Here is a 16363-nt window from a genome sequence, read left to right as displayed (position 1 = left end):
TAGTTATTTTCAAAACCGGGCATTTTAAAGGTAGCAAATTACAAAAATTTCCAAATAATAATAATAAAATGAAAAAAAAATAGATAAAAGACAAGGAAGAGATCAACAAAATAAAAAACAACATTATATTTTCTTTGTATAAAAACAACACTATATTTTCTTTATATAAAAACAACACTCAACTCTGTTCTCCTGAGATTATTATTACATAGAACAAATTTATAAGCAGATGTAAAGTTGGGAGATACAATATCAGTTCATCTTTAGTTTTTTTTTACCCAATGACAATAATAATAATAGTATTAAAATATACTACGTATTAATTAATAGTGTTGTGGTGGAAAAGTTTGTGAATAAATTGAGATAATCTAATTCACATAGCCACAAGTTTTTCTAAACTCTCCATGGTGGCTAGTAAGGACTCCAATTCTAGCCATCTTGACCATGGCGGGACCGAATTCGTTCAAAAATTGATAGGGACTTTTGGCTAGCCCCTTACAATGCCTTTAGTTAGAGGACTTGTAGCCATGTTTTGGTCAATCTCTAGAGTGCCATTGTGTGCTACTATTTGCTTGTAATAGGCATTGTCCATCTTGAAATGACTGTTTGGGGTTTGGTCAAGGAATGCCTCATCGCCGCTTTGACTATTAAGAGGACATGTGTTTCGCAAGACTTTGAGAAGTGATGAACTCATGGTTAGATCTGGTTTATGGGTACCATGGAAGTTGTACAAACATTTTTTAAATGAGTGATAGTGTGCAGTTCCAGCAGTATGTCCACCTGTAATTTTGTAATGATGAAAGATAATTATTTATACTAATCAAATACGATTAGCATATTAAGGTACTTAATAGTTAAGAAAATAATGTGTATAGATAAATACCTAGAAGCACAACAAAGTCACACTTATTAAGCCCTTTTTTAGCAAACAATTGAATGGCTTTGCGAACTGGAATTGTTGGAGGTAGAAGGATTTCTTCTGCTTCTTTGCTTAAAGATACACGTCCATCTCTTCTTCCAGTTTCTACTTCATACCATTTTCCTTTGCCCTACACATTACATATATAACAATCACACAAACAATAACTTAATTACATAAATTAACTTATAAGTTGTTGTACTTTGAAAGTGGGAAAATAAGATAAAAAGAACCAAATACATGACAATAAAAACAAACTTACTAAGAAAACAACAGCTCTAGCAGCTATAACTAGAACATCTATACAAGAGACAACTCCTAGGCAAACTTTCTCCACGACCTTCTTAATTTCACCAACATCCTCAATTCTACCAAGATGTTTATTTACTCATGCCATTTGCTCAGTATGTTTTCTCTCGAGCAAAATCGATGCATCACAACCCTTTTTCAATCAAATTAATTTTTAGCACAACATCAAAAACTTGTGTATGCATGTGTTTTGATTTAATTGACAAACAAAATTATTCATTATTAGGACACAAATGTACATACCCTAACAAAGCAGTCATGGAATGATAGACGGATAAGATCAGACACAATATCAGGATCTTGCTTGATCTTCTATTGAACAACTTTAAAAATGACTTCCTCGATATTGTGTGCTCCGAGCTTAGCTCTGCCCAGCAAGGTGCTGGACCAGCATTGGGGCATTTTTGGTATTTCACGGTTAATGAATGTAGAAAATACAATAAGTAAATACAATATACGTATAGGTATACACATATAAAAGGCTTTCACTCCCGTTTCCCGTTATTCATTTTTCATTTTTAGAAGCTTTTGTTTTGGTTTTCATTTTGGCGGCACTGTTCTTCCTTTTCTAAAGCATCTAAGCTTCTCTTTGATTCGTGTTTCCGGCTAAACTTCTCAGATATCTATAATGGAGTGGCGACAAGGTTAGTTCTTCTCTTTGAATTCAAAAATTGCGCACTTTTGTTTGAGAAAATATGTGTGAATTTTATTGTGAATTTTGGTCTGGATTTCTAGGGTTAACTGCAGATTAAATGTTCTTTGTGTTTGGCTTGCGAATTTCTAGATGAAGGTTGTTAAATTTTTGCTTAATTTGGGAATTTAAAGGTTTAGGGTTTTTAGTCGGTTTTGATTAGATTGCATGCAAGCTAATAGATTTGAATTTTAGTTTGAATTAGTTGAATTTAAGTTTATATAATTCGAACATACTCGAAATTTAGGTATCCGAGTATACTCGAACTCGAAAGTACTCGAATTTTAGGGGCTGACGTTTGGGAAGGTGATGGGTGGTGCGAAATGGGGGGTTTATTTGCGGCCTGCTCTGTTTTTCAGGTTGCAAGGGGCTGATTGGTGAGTGAGAAAGAAGAAGAGGGAGGTGCGGTGTAGGATAATGATTTATGGGGTGAAGTTTAAGGGGAAAGCTTTAAACAAGGTATGACATACTTAATCCATGCCCTACTTCACTGTAACTTGTTAAAAACACAACATAACAATGTCATAACATCGCTTATCCTTACTACTCCAATGCCCTTTCATTGTAAAGTGCCCTTGCACAAGTTCTTGTCTAAATTGTGGAATGATAATGTACAAAAGCTCCTAATTCAAACTATAAATACATCCAATTTTACTATTAAAAAGCAGAGGATAACCCATAGAGGAAGGCTCTAGATGAGAGTAGAACCTATGCATTTCATTACAAAACGTTAGGAAAGAGAGCTTTCTAGAATCGAAAATGATAACCAACATGCATGTCTTTCCCCATAACCTGCAGAAGGAATAAAATATGCATTCAATTACCCCGCGAGAAAAGTGATGTAGCTATTATGAGCAGTAAATGAGGGTTCCTTATATCATGTAAAACATGTGAGTTATGTGTACGAAGTTTCTTAGTCCTGGGTAGAATAGCCATGTCTTTTATTATACCAAATACTAGTTGCTCGCAGATAGATTGCACCACGCCATCCTCACTCATTTCTACCAACTCAATAGATGTCTCCTGCACGATACAACCCATTTAGACATATTCTGAATAGACTACGAAGTGGCTATTCTTACTCAATTTAATAGACATGCATAAGACACAATTGCTTCATTCTACATGATAACTCCTTTCTCTTACTTGTAAACAACTTAAATTAGAATCATACGGAATAGCCAAGAAGACAAAATATATGCAGATGACCACTACATTTGAGAAAAATTGACAAAAAGATCGTAGTATAGAAACAAACAACCGAACAAAAAGAAAACACAACCTCATTTCACAATGATTTAGTAGCTCTTATCTCTGCTATTTTCCTATGTATGGCATTACCAATTCCTTTGGTAGCATCCACTATTTTGGCCCTGATGGGTTTTTTTGTTTTGTTTTTTTTTTTTTTGCCCTTGATTACCACTGAATGGCAAGTTCTTTTTCTTATTTATCGTATTTCAATGATGATAAGAGTTACTGATTTGTTATTGTGAGATTGACTTAGCTATTATATATTTCTTCCCTTCAATTTCACACAATTGTGTCATAGGTCTTTCAGCACAGGAAATCCTTTAACAAAAGACGAAGGAAGGGTGAGAGGGGAGAAGAAACCAAATAACACATATGGAACAGAGATCATACACTTAAGTATGATGGAGTCCAAAGGGAAGGAAGCTAGAGCAAAAGAGTCGCCAACAAGTTTTAGGAACTTGTAAACCATTCACAGGGTGAAGGTTACACCCTTCACGATCCATGAGATCGCTAACTCCATAGTGGTCTAGAACCATGACTGGATATTCGGGGATGAAGGTACAAATCCAACCTAAAAGAGATTGAACCTGTCCTAAAAATAGGCCTCTACTTTATTCTTCTCATATTCATGTGCGCTTTTTGACTAACATACAATCAATATATTAATCCTAAACCTGTTTAATTTATGTTGGTTGAATATTAATGCACAAATAAATCTATTATTAGCGATCACTTGAATTAAATTCCTTTCTTTAAAAATACCTGTTTTGCCCTGTTTAAAACTTTGAATAGGAAAATCTAAGATATTACCGCCACCGTGAAAACGGTTATGGCAACTATCAAAGACACACAGTGGAAGACTCTCCTTTAAAACATTTAAAACGACTCAACCTAAAAAGTCAACCAATCAAAAGCAAGGTCAAACCAAAGTAAAATAAAGTCAAACCTACAACTTGGAACCATTGTAGGCCCTTAACAAAACCAATTCAATTTAAAAACCTTTACGTTAGTCTCGCAACAAAAATATTATAATATGATAAAATGCAATAACACATCATAATCTTATAGAAACTAGCATGATTCGCTCTTCACTCATGCCCATCATGAATATGCTCCATCACCTGAAAAGCTTCTCTCTAATTGTTTCCACTACTCTCCATTAAAAATGGGTCATCATAGGGCCAAGGTAGAGACAAGGCCAACAAACACACAATCAGTAAAGCTGAGTACATAAGCGTATTTAAATACACTAACATGCTTTTACCTATCAACACACAACTTACCTTGTTGCACCTGTCTTCAAGCACACAACATACAACAAAACTTCTTAACTAAGTAACTAAATAATTTATTTACTTTTGATTACGCATCGAATGGGTTTCCCCCTATCCTGCCCCATTAAAGGGGTACTAACACGGGGAGCTAACCGTGACAGTATAAAAGAACCACTCGTAAGTGGCGGAATTCCTGCGCATAATAAAAAGGAAAATACATCGTCCTCTACTCCTAGTAGAAGTTATGGTCAAATATAAAGTCGCATAACTCCCCCCATATGTTTATACTCAAGGTATATACGTTCCAAGAGTTTTGGTGCGTAATCTCTTTCACTTTACATTCTTGACATATTATTAAACTTGGTGATGACTCTCAAATCATAATAACATCAAACATTATAATTATTCAAACAATTAAACACTTCAATTTAATTCTTGAATAATTAGTGACCACATAATATTTGATGTTGAACCCTTTTTAAATCTACCTCGGTGCCAAAGACACCTTAAACGCATAATGCGCCACAAATCCTATCCCTCGGTGTTAAAAACACCTCAAGTGCACTAAGGCACCAACATAAAATTTATTCCTCGTGTTCATAGACACTTATATAGCTCTTTCGTCATGCTTATAACATCAATAAAAATTATATGAACCATAATAAAATTCCCTTTTAATATTCCAATCCAAATTAAACATTTAGTTTAATTAAACATGCTTTCCATCATGCCATAAATAAAAGTGAGGTCCATATTCAACATGTCAAACTATTATTTTCCAATCACTAATCCATCACAAATAAATCATGCTTCATAATTGTATCACCAATATCAACTAAATCATAATTTCCATTCATAATCTAGCATGATACTACCTGTAATCAATTAATCACATCTAGCATGCTACTACATAATAAAAAATATGCTAAGTACGCAAACATTCCTTGAATACGATCTTAATATAGCCACGATTAATAGAAATCACTCACTTCGAAGTCTCCTACAATTTAAAATTATAATAGAGCATTAAAACCCACTCTACACAAATTTCCAACAATATATACTCTTATTAAACCACTCAGAATTTAATTAAAATAAGCTGAAATTTTATTTAAAACCTCATACTTTAATCCCAATTAATGGATAATTAAAATTCCTTAAAGAAACTTGATTTTTAATATACTACCAAAAATTCCAGCAGTATATTTATATAAAAACTTGCTGTAATTAGGCTTTAAAACACTTAAATCAAAGGTTTAAACCACCCTAAATCCTAATACATCAATAATTAATAATTTATGAATCTAGGGTTTCAAAATTGGGGCTTTTTTAATGAGAATTAAAATCTGAAAATTAAATTACATACTACTTATAATCAAACATCATAATATTAATCACAAAACCCATATTTAATAATTATATCTACGGTTTAAACAAAAATTAAAAAGAAAGATTAATTTTTTTTTTGAATGGAAGGAGGCCAGACAACAGTCCGGCCACCACTGCTGCTGCTGCCAGCCACTAGTGGTAGCCGCCGCTGCCGGCTGGTGCTGCTGGTGGCCGGAGGCCCACCGGTGGTGGTGGTGGCCGACGGCGGTGAATGGAAAACAAGGGGAAGGGGAAAAAGAAAGAAAGAAAAAAGGAGAAAAATAAAGGAGAAGAGAGAGAAAGTTTACCTTGGGTTTTCTCCACTGTGGGCAAAGTTTAATTTTCCCAAGTGTTGAATATTTATACCCCTTTCTCTAGAAACCCTTCTTACCTAAACTTTCCCTATTTACTCTTTCCTAATCCTTTTCCTAATAAAACTTTACTACAATAAAACTTTCCTAAATTAAACCCCAACTTTAATAAAATAAATAATTAAATAAACTTTCCTTTTATAAAATATTTCCTAACTTATTTAAAATAAATAATTAAAGTATCATAAATAATTCATTTCAAATTATTTAAATACCCCACAAAATACTTATTTTAAATAAAATACGTATAAAAATATAGGGTATTATATTAGCCTAAATAAAATTATTAATTATCTTATTAAGCGTGATATAATATATACCAAGCAACATAATAATATTGACACAATCTCAATCTCAACAAAGTATAATAATATTAGCAAGATCCTTGGCATGATACTAACAAGATTAATAACAAATCCTAGCATGTCACTAAACAACAAAGATCAAAGTTTTAACCCTAACATGATACTAACATGATAGAAGAAAATAAGATGCAACCTAAACATGATACTAGAAAGCAATAAATAACTTCCTAACATGATTCTAGGAATTAAAATAATTTAAGCATGCTTTCTAAGGGAATAAAGCAATAAAACAACTTACTTTGTTGCCTTGTACCTCTTTCGATTAAAACAATACACACGTTAGTAACTTCAATAAAAACATTAAATCAAACGATTAATTTAAATAATTAAAATGGGGATTTGGGACCAAACTCTCAGAAATTATCAACCTTTCACGTCTAGGGAGAAGACAACTTCGAACTTGCTTAGGTGTGTCTAGAACTCGTGAATGAGGAATATTGTATTTTGAAAAGGCTAGGCTTAGAAATCAAGAGAGAGAAGGAAAGAATAAGCTTTAGCTTTTAGAGAGAGAAGAGATGATCATTGTTTATGATTGAAAACGGGGAAAAAGACCCTATTTATAGAGAAAAAGTCCCGAAACGATCAGAAAAAGATTGAATTCGATTCGGAGTAAAAATACTCCCATCGCGGCACGGCAGGGTCCATCGCCATGCGAAAGGGTTCATTGCGGCGTGACAGGGTCCATCGCGACACGATGGGTCCTGTCGTTTCGCGATGGAGAACACGTTATCTAAAATCCGTACGGAATCCTTAATCTAATTAAATTAGATTAATTAAAGTCCGTACTTATCTTTTAAAATCAGATTTGATATTTTAAAACACTTGTTTTACCCCAAATAAAATTCTCTAATTTCCAAAAGATATAATTATTAATCCTAATCCTACTAGAACTCAAAATAACCTTCTAGATTATTCTAGAAGATTAAAGTCAATCCTAATGATTTTAGAAATGATAATTAATGGGCCCTCCACTTGATCATTGGGCCGTATATAAAACTCATTTCAGGCCCAATTTAGTATTTTGGCCATAACTTCCTCATTATTCATCGGAATTGGCTTATATTATATCGTTGGAAAGCTCTTTTCAAGACTAATCCAACTACACTATTATTTGACCCTTATCATGGACGAAACTAAACTAGACTGAACTTTTTCCATAAATAGAGTAAGAAAAGAAATATTTTCAAAAATAGAAAGAAGTATTTTTATTAAAACGACTGCATCACAAGACTTTTCACATTTCACCTTGTTCGATTATCAAATGAAGTGAAAGGTATTCATCACTGGGTTTGGTTTTTGGGGAGACACAATCAGGTGTATACACCAATTCACTATTGACATTGTTTATTAAAAATATATTTATATGACTACTATTCAAAATCACTAGCTAAGATGTGGGAAAATGTATTTTCAATTATAATATAAATGAATAAAAAATACATTACTATAAGTCTCCAATTTGCGATATCAGATTAGTGAACTGGTGCTTCTGTGACTTCATGACCATTACTATAATCCGAAGTGTGTAATGCACTGTTAGGTTCTCAAACCCGTGCTTCAACTTATTATATTTCTTAGTTCTGGGATAGTCAATAGTTGACCTTGAATACATTTTTAGTTTCTCTTGGTTGGGCTGGCTTTTTTGTGGAATTTACTGCTGTATTGTTTTAGGTGTTTCACTTGTTATTTGTCATCATAACATCCTTATCCTTACTACTCCAGTGCCCTTTCATTGTAAAGTTACCTTGCACAAGTTCTTGTCTAAACTGTGGCTAGTACCTTAAGTGCTGTGAATTGTGAGTATGAGGAATAGGTTGTTGGGATATTTTGGGATAAGGTATACTAGTATAGCTTATGATTTTGTATATAGGATAGGACTCTGGCACTGTACTTATTTTATTGTGCTAAAGATCAAATCTATGTAGGGAGAACAAAATCTAAAAAGCACAAGCCACAGAGGCGACGCAAGACAAGGAACATTCAATGTCTGAATCTGATTTTGACTTCTGTCCTAAGTCAGATTCAGAATTGGAAAGTTGGAGTGTAGATTTAGAAAGCATGATTAGTGAAGTTGTTGCCCTTCACGAGAAGACTGAAAAACAGAAGGAGAAGGAAAAAAAAAGGAGAGGGAGAAAGAATTAGCGAAGAAAAAGTTGAAGGAAAAAATGACTGATAAAGATGATGAAAGTGTATGGATTATTTGTACTTTAATATTGTAATTTTCTTTTAGTCCTTTATAATGCAACATTACTCGTTATAATGCAACATTACATGGTTGATATTTATAGGAACCAAGCCATAATTCAATCGGTGATCACTTAATTAAAAAAAAACTGTCGGATATCTAGAGAGAAATCCAATCGTGGTACAAAGGCACTTGATCCTGCTGTATGTGTGGTGAGTGGATGTTTTGTTTGGAAGGTATTTTATATGTGTTATTTGTACTAGGAATATATGTGTTCACTAAATTCTTGTATCCACACTAGGATATATGTTGTGTATCCATGTGGCTTGATTTGTTGTTTCACGTGCTAGAAGTTAGAACTATATATCTATAATATGTTACTTAGTGTGTCATTTTATTGATTTTGGTTCACAATGTTTAACCTTTTATGCAAGCATTAGCAAACCATAATCTATTTAAGCCCATTATGTATGGTGTTGGAAGTGTGACTTGCAATTTGTGAATGATTAAAGTGCTTTACTTTGTTTTAAGTAGTCTTTATGCTGAAAAGTACATGCTATACTGCTTTTCTTCAATGAAAATTATTATCGTGGTTTCTGACATACGTTGACTCTTTCTTTCGACACTTTTGTTTATTCTAATAGGATAATTCGAAAAGTGTGGGAGGACAAGTAAAGGACGCGAGCAAAGTAATAGCAACCTATTACGAGCATAAGAAGGTGAATTGAAGTTACTTTTAACCATTTTGTTATATTTTTCAGTTCTAGTTGTGGAAGTATAACTTATCTTTTTTCTATTTTTTCCATTTTGAAGACAATGTTGAATGTCAATTGGAGACTTAAGGGAGGGTTGTTGCTTCCTTTGACTCTGGGAAGAGGCACATTGTATCTGAGATGGGGTTCGGAAAACTACTGTACGTTGTCGGATAACGTCTCCCACGACACTTATCATATTGGATTGCTTCGGAAAACCAGAGTAGATGTGAAGAATAAAACTTTGGTGGTCGTCGATGGAAAACAAATTCGGCTGAACGCAGTCCAAGTGCGGTGGGTTCTTGGCCTTCCAAAGGGGAATAAACCTCTTCCAAAAAAAGTTGTTGATGAGGCTTTAGAAGCCTATTTATACGACAGGTACAACACAACTATGGGGCACGACACTTTTGGAATTTATAGGACCACTATGATAAACGCAGTTGAGGCCCCGTTAGTTGAGGAGGAAGAGTTTAAGAAAGCTTTTGTGCTGTTAGTGCTGAATATTCTATGTGCTACATCTTGTCATAGAGTGAGCAAGAGGCAGATGCACCGAGTTGCCGTGGCTTCTGACCAACCAAAGAAGTATGACTAGTGTTCTCTAGTGTTGGGTGAGTTGCTCTACGCTCTACGTCGTTTCAGTAAGAGGTTCTATGCGGAAGGGTGGGCTCCTTGTCTCGGAGGCTGTACATATTTTTTGGCGGTAAGTATAAGATTTTTTTTTCAAATTAATTTATCATCTTCATTTCAAAAGATTTTGATGCATGTTGTACAAATGCAAATCTTTTATTTTGATAGACTTCACAGGATACCAGTACAATGGGATGTTTTTCCCCCGCATTAAAGTGTGGACCACGGATGAGATGATGAAAGCGTTAAAGGAAGATCAGTTACCGAGTCATGATTTTGGGAAACTCGGGGTAAGTGTTGCTCAGCTACTAATAATGAAGTTTTGGATGTCCTTCAGCTTCCCATTGGATTTTGTGATAAATTGTATGCTTGTTATTTCTATTAAGAAATTGTGTCCATATCCTATATTTTGGAACCGTCATTTTCATGTCATTAATTTACCAGATTCAGTAATCATATCTAGCCACCTAGCCTTCAAGTGCTCTTATAGAATAGGCAGGAAAACCCACCTACTGTAAACGATGTTTTATTTATTGTCTGAACCTTCAATAATCTTTGTTTTACCACTACATACATGAGGAGATGATGATTTATTTATTATCTGAACCTTCAATAACCTCAACCATCAAGCTTATATACAGTTTATCAATACAGTGAATGACTCATTCGGAGTTTTTTTGTTTTGTGTATTAATTTTTTGGTAAGAATAATACAAAGTAAGTTGGTAAGAATAATACTTTTGGTTTCAAGTTTGATGCTCTTTCCCATCCTAGACATCCAGAGGAAAAGATATAGTCTGAATATCTGCCAAAAAACTGAAATTTTCTTAATGCGTGGAATGTGCTAGCTTCAAGCTACTTAACTTCAGTCATTATGGGAGTTCCATATCATTAGACTATTGTTCCTTGTAGGTTGTATAGGAAAGTATTGCCCAGAAACGACAATTCTTGATGTTAAATTATCTCATGTCCTATTAAAGCAGGGTAGTAAAAGAATTGTATACGACAATGTTCAGAAAAATGAACTCCATAAAGGGACTGTAAGTTACATCTGCTTATTTAATTTAAACATGTTAGACTGAACCTAAATGAAAATTTCATAAGAGACTGAGAAAATTGGTCTAGCTTATAAACTAGAGAAGCAACTGAAATTTTGCAAAAATGTTAGCACATGAAAACTTGTATTGTAGACAAAATTAACTTAACATATATAATAAAGCTAAAGTAAAAGTAAAGGTACCTAAATGGATGCATAAAATCAAATTAATTCATTATATATGACAGAGGACTTTGAGACTACAGATCACCTGTTTTGTCATGTTAGTTTCATATTGGATTTAAAACAAAATGCTTGTAGAAAGAGGGAAAATTACATAGCTAATAGTGGTGGAGAATGCTACTTAAGAATTTCTTTGATTCAATCAAGCTAAATATGGGAGGTTTCAATCTAAATATTTTGCTAATAGTGGTGGACAATTCTGTCACCATTATCAAAAGAATAAATTTCACTTGTTATTGCAGATTTTCTTCCAATATTGTTTGTACTTGTCCCTTTTTTTTTCTCTTTCTTTCTTTCGTTAGGCATATGAATCTTTTGTGTCTTCTATTTTATACTAATAATAATTCATGTTATTTAGTGCTTTGGCGAAGAGGAGGTGGCATACGGTACACGTAACCACCCAAAACGAGATATGGACACTCTCCCGACTTGAAGGCGTTTGAAAAGGAGAAGGAATGATGAGGAGTCTGACTCTGAGGACACCGATGACGAGTTGGATAAGCTGTATGCAACTGTAAAACAAAGAAGGACACATGGGAGAGGAAAGCCAAAGAAGAAAAAAGGTAATTATTTCATTTTCATAGCAATATTTCATATCACGTGAATTGTTTATTTCGTCTGATAAATCTTAATATTGTACCTTTTATTGTAGAGCATGCCGTTGAGCTAGATCATCATCATGATGATGCTGATTTTGACGATCATGATGATGTTGATCAGGCGGACCTACGTGATGACTTGAACCGTAATGTAGCATCCAACAAACCTGAAGGTCAGGTAGAGGTTCAACTAGTGGTGGAGGTCCAAATAGATGTGGAGGTCCAACCACTACCGGAGGTGGAGGTCCAACCACAACTCAATGAGGTGGAGGTTTAACCACAACCACAGGTGGAGGTCCAACCTGAAGGTCAGGCAGAGGTACACCCACAACATCATGACCATCACCTCCTTCAGCTCAATGAGCCTTATGGTCACACTGATAGTGATACTGATCAATTTCATGATGTACACGACGAGTATCACACAGAGCAAGAGAAAGAGCCTAATATTCCTGAAGTGCATGCAATTCCAAAGGAGACAACTCCAACGGGGAGATCTCCAAAGGAGAACCAAGCTTATGAGGAGTGTATACTTGACCAAGGGAACCCTACACAAGTGTATGTCCATGGTGACCCTCAGCAGGTTCTCTCTCTTAAACTAAGCTTTAAAATACATTATTAGTCAAAATTTCCCTCCTAGATTGTTGTAAAAACCTCGACACACATAATCTTTTTTTTTATTTTTATTTTTTTTTAACAGATTTGGGTTTTGACAATAACATTATATGCAACACTTTGACACCTTGTATGCAAAAGTTTGACACCAAACTCCAATTTATTTTTTCTTTATATGTGACAATAATTGTGTTGTAGTTGACAGAATGATTTAATATGATTATTTTGCGAATAATATGTTATAAAATGGATCACACATAGTCTGACAACATAGCTGACTATTCTGACAATATGTCTGATTATTGCAGTTGATGTGACTAGTCTGACAATATATGTGACTAGGGTGACAATATGGGTAATCACTCTATCTATGACATTGCACTTGATGTGATTGTCTAACAATATATCTGACTTCTGTGACAGTATGTGATTATTCTGACTTGGTGTGACAATATGTGTGATTATTCTGACAATCTGTGTAATTATTCTGACAATATACGATACATATGTGTTGTAATGACAGGTAGTAGTTGAAGATGTGGAAATTAATGGTGATCCAAAAGTAGATGTAGCTATAGGGATACTGGCCGCAATACAGTACACACCTACTACGGATCTGGAAGTGGGGTTCAGCCCCAATGGTCCATCGAAGTACGTGCTAAGTACACCCGAGGGAGGGCCGTTGGACCACCAAGGTTCATTCAACATTTAAGACATTAAAAGATTTCTCAAAGGAGATACTGGGGTGTTCGATGGCTCGAAGAAGTCTGCACAGGAGGTTCAGGGAACTGAGATTAACTTCGATGGTTTTAAGAAGTCTGCCTTGGATGGTCAACATATTGTGTTGGAGCCTTTCCATACCAGCCAACAGCTCTAAGGTGGATGTTCCTCCGACTATCAGGTACATATAAACTCCTTGATCTTTACTTAACCAAATAATTGATCTCCTATTCGTTTAATCATATCGAAGGTTGAACTACTTATTTTGTTGACTTGCAGATGCCATGCTCCAAAGAAGCTAACACGGCCTCCATCAATGAAGTAGGGGTAGCCTCCACTAAAGTACGTGTGGGTGAGTTTCAACATTTGGTAGAAGGAGGAGACTATATTGGCTACTCTTTTGAAGAGGAACTTGTAACGCCACATGAGAAGTTAACCAAAGCTCAACAACAAATACTCAGAAGGAAGACAGAGAGAAGCAGAAAGCGAAGGCAGCTGGCTCCAGCTTTGTTAGAAGCCTCTTACGTAAGAACTTGGAGGTCGAAGTGTATAAGGAGGTATTTTGAACCTCTTATCACTTTGTGATGAACAACACGGTAGCTTCACCAAGGTTCACACAAGATGAGTGAGTGTTAATACAAGTTACACGATAACATATATTATTATATTTATAAAGTTTTTGATGATATTTATAAAGTTTTGGATAACTTGGACTTTGGTATAACTTGGGTACTTGTTTTGTTACAAGTCTGAACACACATTCATCAAATGTAGAGGAGACTATGTTAAGCTGGGTTTCTGTGGAAAAATAGTCCATCAGAATGGCATGGTTATTGATCAGGTTAGGTTCGATAAAAGTTCATCTTTATACGTATCAAATGTAATTTATTTTAATACACATAATTTTTTTTGCAGTATGTCAGGGTATGTGCAAGACTATACGAAAAGGTCTGGGAAAAACAATTTTTTGATCAAAGTCGGAGATTCATGCTTGACCCCACGTTTGTGGTAACGGAACAACCTTTTTTGAACTCACAACTTTTTGTTACATTCTTTCACTATGAGTATCTGTATTTAACTGAGACTACTATGGTATGTAGATACTGATCCAACATACAAGGGGTATAGAGATCCAGATGAAGAGGATAGCTTGGACATACACTGGGCATATTAAGGGCACTCCTTTGAACAGAATACATGTGGTAAAATTAGAATGCCTATTCAAACATGTTATGTACAATACATGTTGGTTGGATTTGGTTCATTAAAAACTTAATTATTGATTTTTGGTTTGATATTGGTTGAAAATAGGTTTTTGTTCCAGTCCTTTGAACTTCCCACTGGTATTGTGTTGCATTTTTTCTAAATAGGGAAGAGATGGTGGTCATGGATTCATTGGATACAACAACAACATTAGATGTCAACAAACATGAGCTGACCAAGTTGGTAACCCAGTGTGAATGATTTATGTGTAGGACTCGTTATGAATAAAACCTCATGAATCTGACGTATATTTGATTTTAGGCCATGGAAATGGATTTGGCATTCACCCGATTGTACGACAATTGGAGAGAGTACACCTTTAGAAATTAGCCCCGACGAGTTATATCGATGCCTTATCAGCAAGATATGTAAGTTCGGCATGGCTCAATTGCAAACTCAATTATGTTTCTACTTAATTGTGTACTCAGTTGTTAGTTTATGTCGTTGCAGCCATAGTTGTGGAATACATATGTTGATGACGATTAAGAGGAATGCGCAGAACTTTGTGACCGAGATGGGTGAGGTAAAATTATATTGCTTTCTTAATTGACATGTTCACATAATACTTGTGAATTTTTGGAATCCAAATAAAATTCTGATTCAATGAAAACAGGTTACTGATATGGCACATGAGAGAGCATGGTTGTTGTGTGAAGAAGTCATGTTAGAATTCAAGGATGCCAGACCATATGTACAAGACTTGATTAAGGACTTATGCGTATAATTTAGGAAAGATGGAAAAACTTCAGTTTACTTATCTATGAACACTTACATTTTAGATATCTGTAGTAGATGGAATTGTATTTTATGACTCCTAATTTGGATATAATTTTGGATATCCATGTATGACTAATATTTTGGATGTAATTTCCAATATCCATGTATGACTAATATTTTGGATGACTCCTATTTTGGATATAATTTTGGATGTAGTGTTGGATATCCATAAAAGATCTGAAATATGTTACAAGTGCAGGAAGGAAAGTGTATGACATGCTTATTAATAACAAAATTGTTAGTTAATAAAGAAGTTACTAGTTGCATGAAATTAGGAATTAACATTGACTAACAAATGACAATATTGTTAAGTAAAAGACAATAAGTAACTAATCTATGATAAGATATAACAACCAAAGATAGAAAAGGCAGAATAATCACCCCTAAAAGTAAACAACCAAGGACAGTCAAATTTAATGAAATTCAAATTGAATGTCAAATCCTAGTAAAAATCGTATGCCAATAATTATGATATGAAAACCCCAATTAGAAGCAACCAAAACAAAACCAAAAGAACCAATCGTCCATGTCATCAATCCAAATCTCTCAACATAGACCAATTACATTCAAGTACTAAATAACAATCGTCCATTTCATCAATCCAGACCTCACAAGATAGAACAATCACATAGACTCCTGACGCACAGGAACCAATTACCTTTTGATGGGACAATTCCTAAGTGGTGGGACAACTCAACAAGTCGTTTATTGTCATTGAAGGATTATAATACCACTAATAGGTGAGATTATGCATAATTAAATATTTGAATGGTTTGACATTAATAGTAGGCTTCAGACAACAAAATTTCTATAATGACAGTAAAGTAATCTCACAATGACAGTAATGTACATGCAAATTGACTACAATTTATTCAATTATAAACATAACCTCTATAATTAGAATATCTACTAGAATTGTTATAACTTGTAATAGAAATTGTTGAATGGTTTGTTAACAATTAGGATTGATAATTAGATTTGACCATTTCAAATTATTTG

General features: G+C 34.4%; 1 pseudogene; it reads right to left on the bottom strand.

The window, feature by feature from the left end:
* Positions 1 to 368: 368 nt before the first annotated feature.
* LOC145564093 (peroxidase 57-like) overlaps positions 369 to 16363 on the bottom strand; it is an 80082-nt pseudogene continuing 64087 nt past the window's right edge.

Source organism: Chenopodium album, chromosome 10, assembly GCF_948465745.1.
Source record: "Chenopodium album chromosome 10, dcCheAlbu1.1, whole genome shotgun sequence".
Classification (NCBI taxonomy): Eukaryota; Viridiplantae; Streptophyta; class Magnoliopsida; order Caryophyllales; family Amaranthaceae; genus Chenopodium; species Chenopodium album.
Note: the sequence above shows the minus strand (reverse complement) of the source record. Positions and strands in the feature narration are given on the sequence as shown.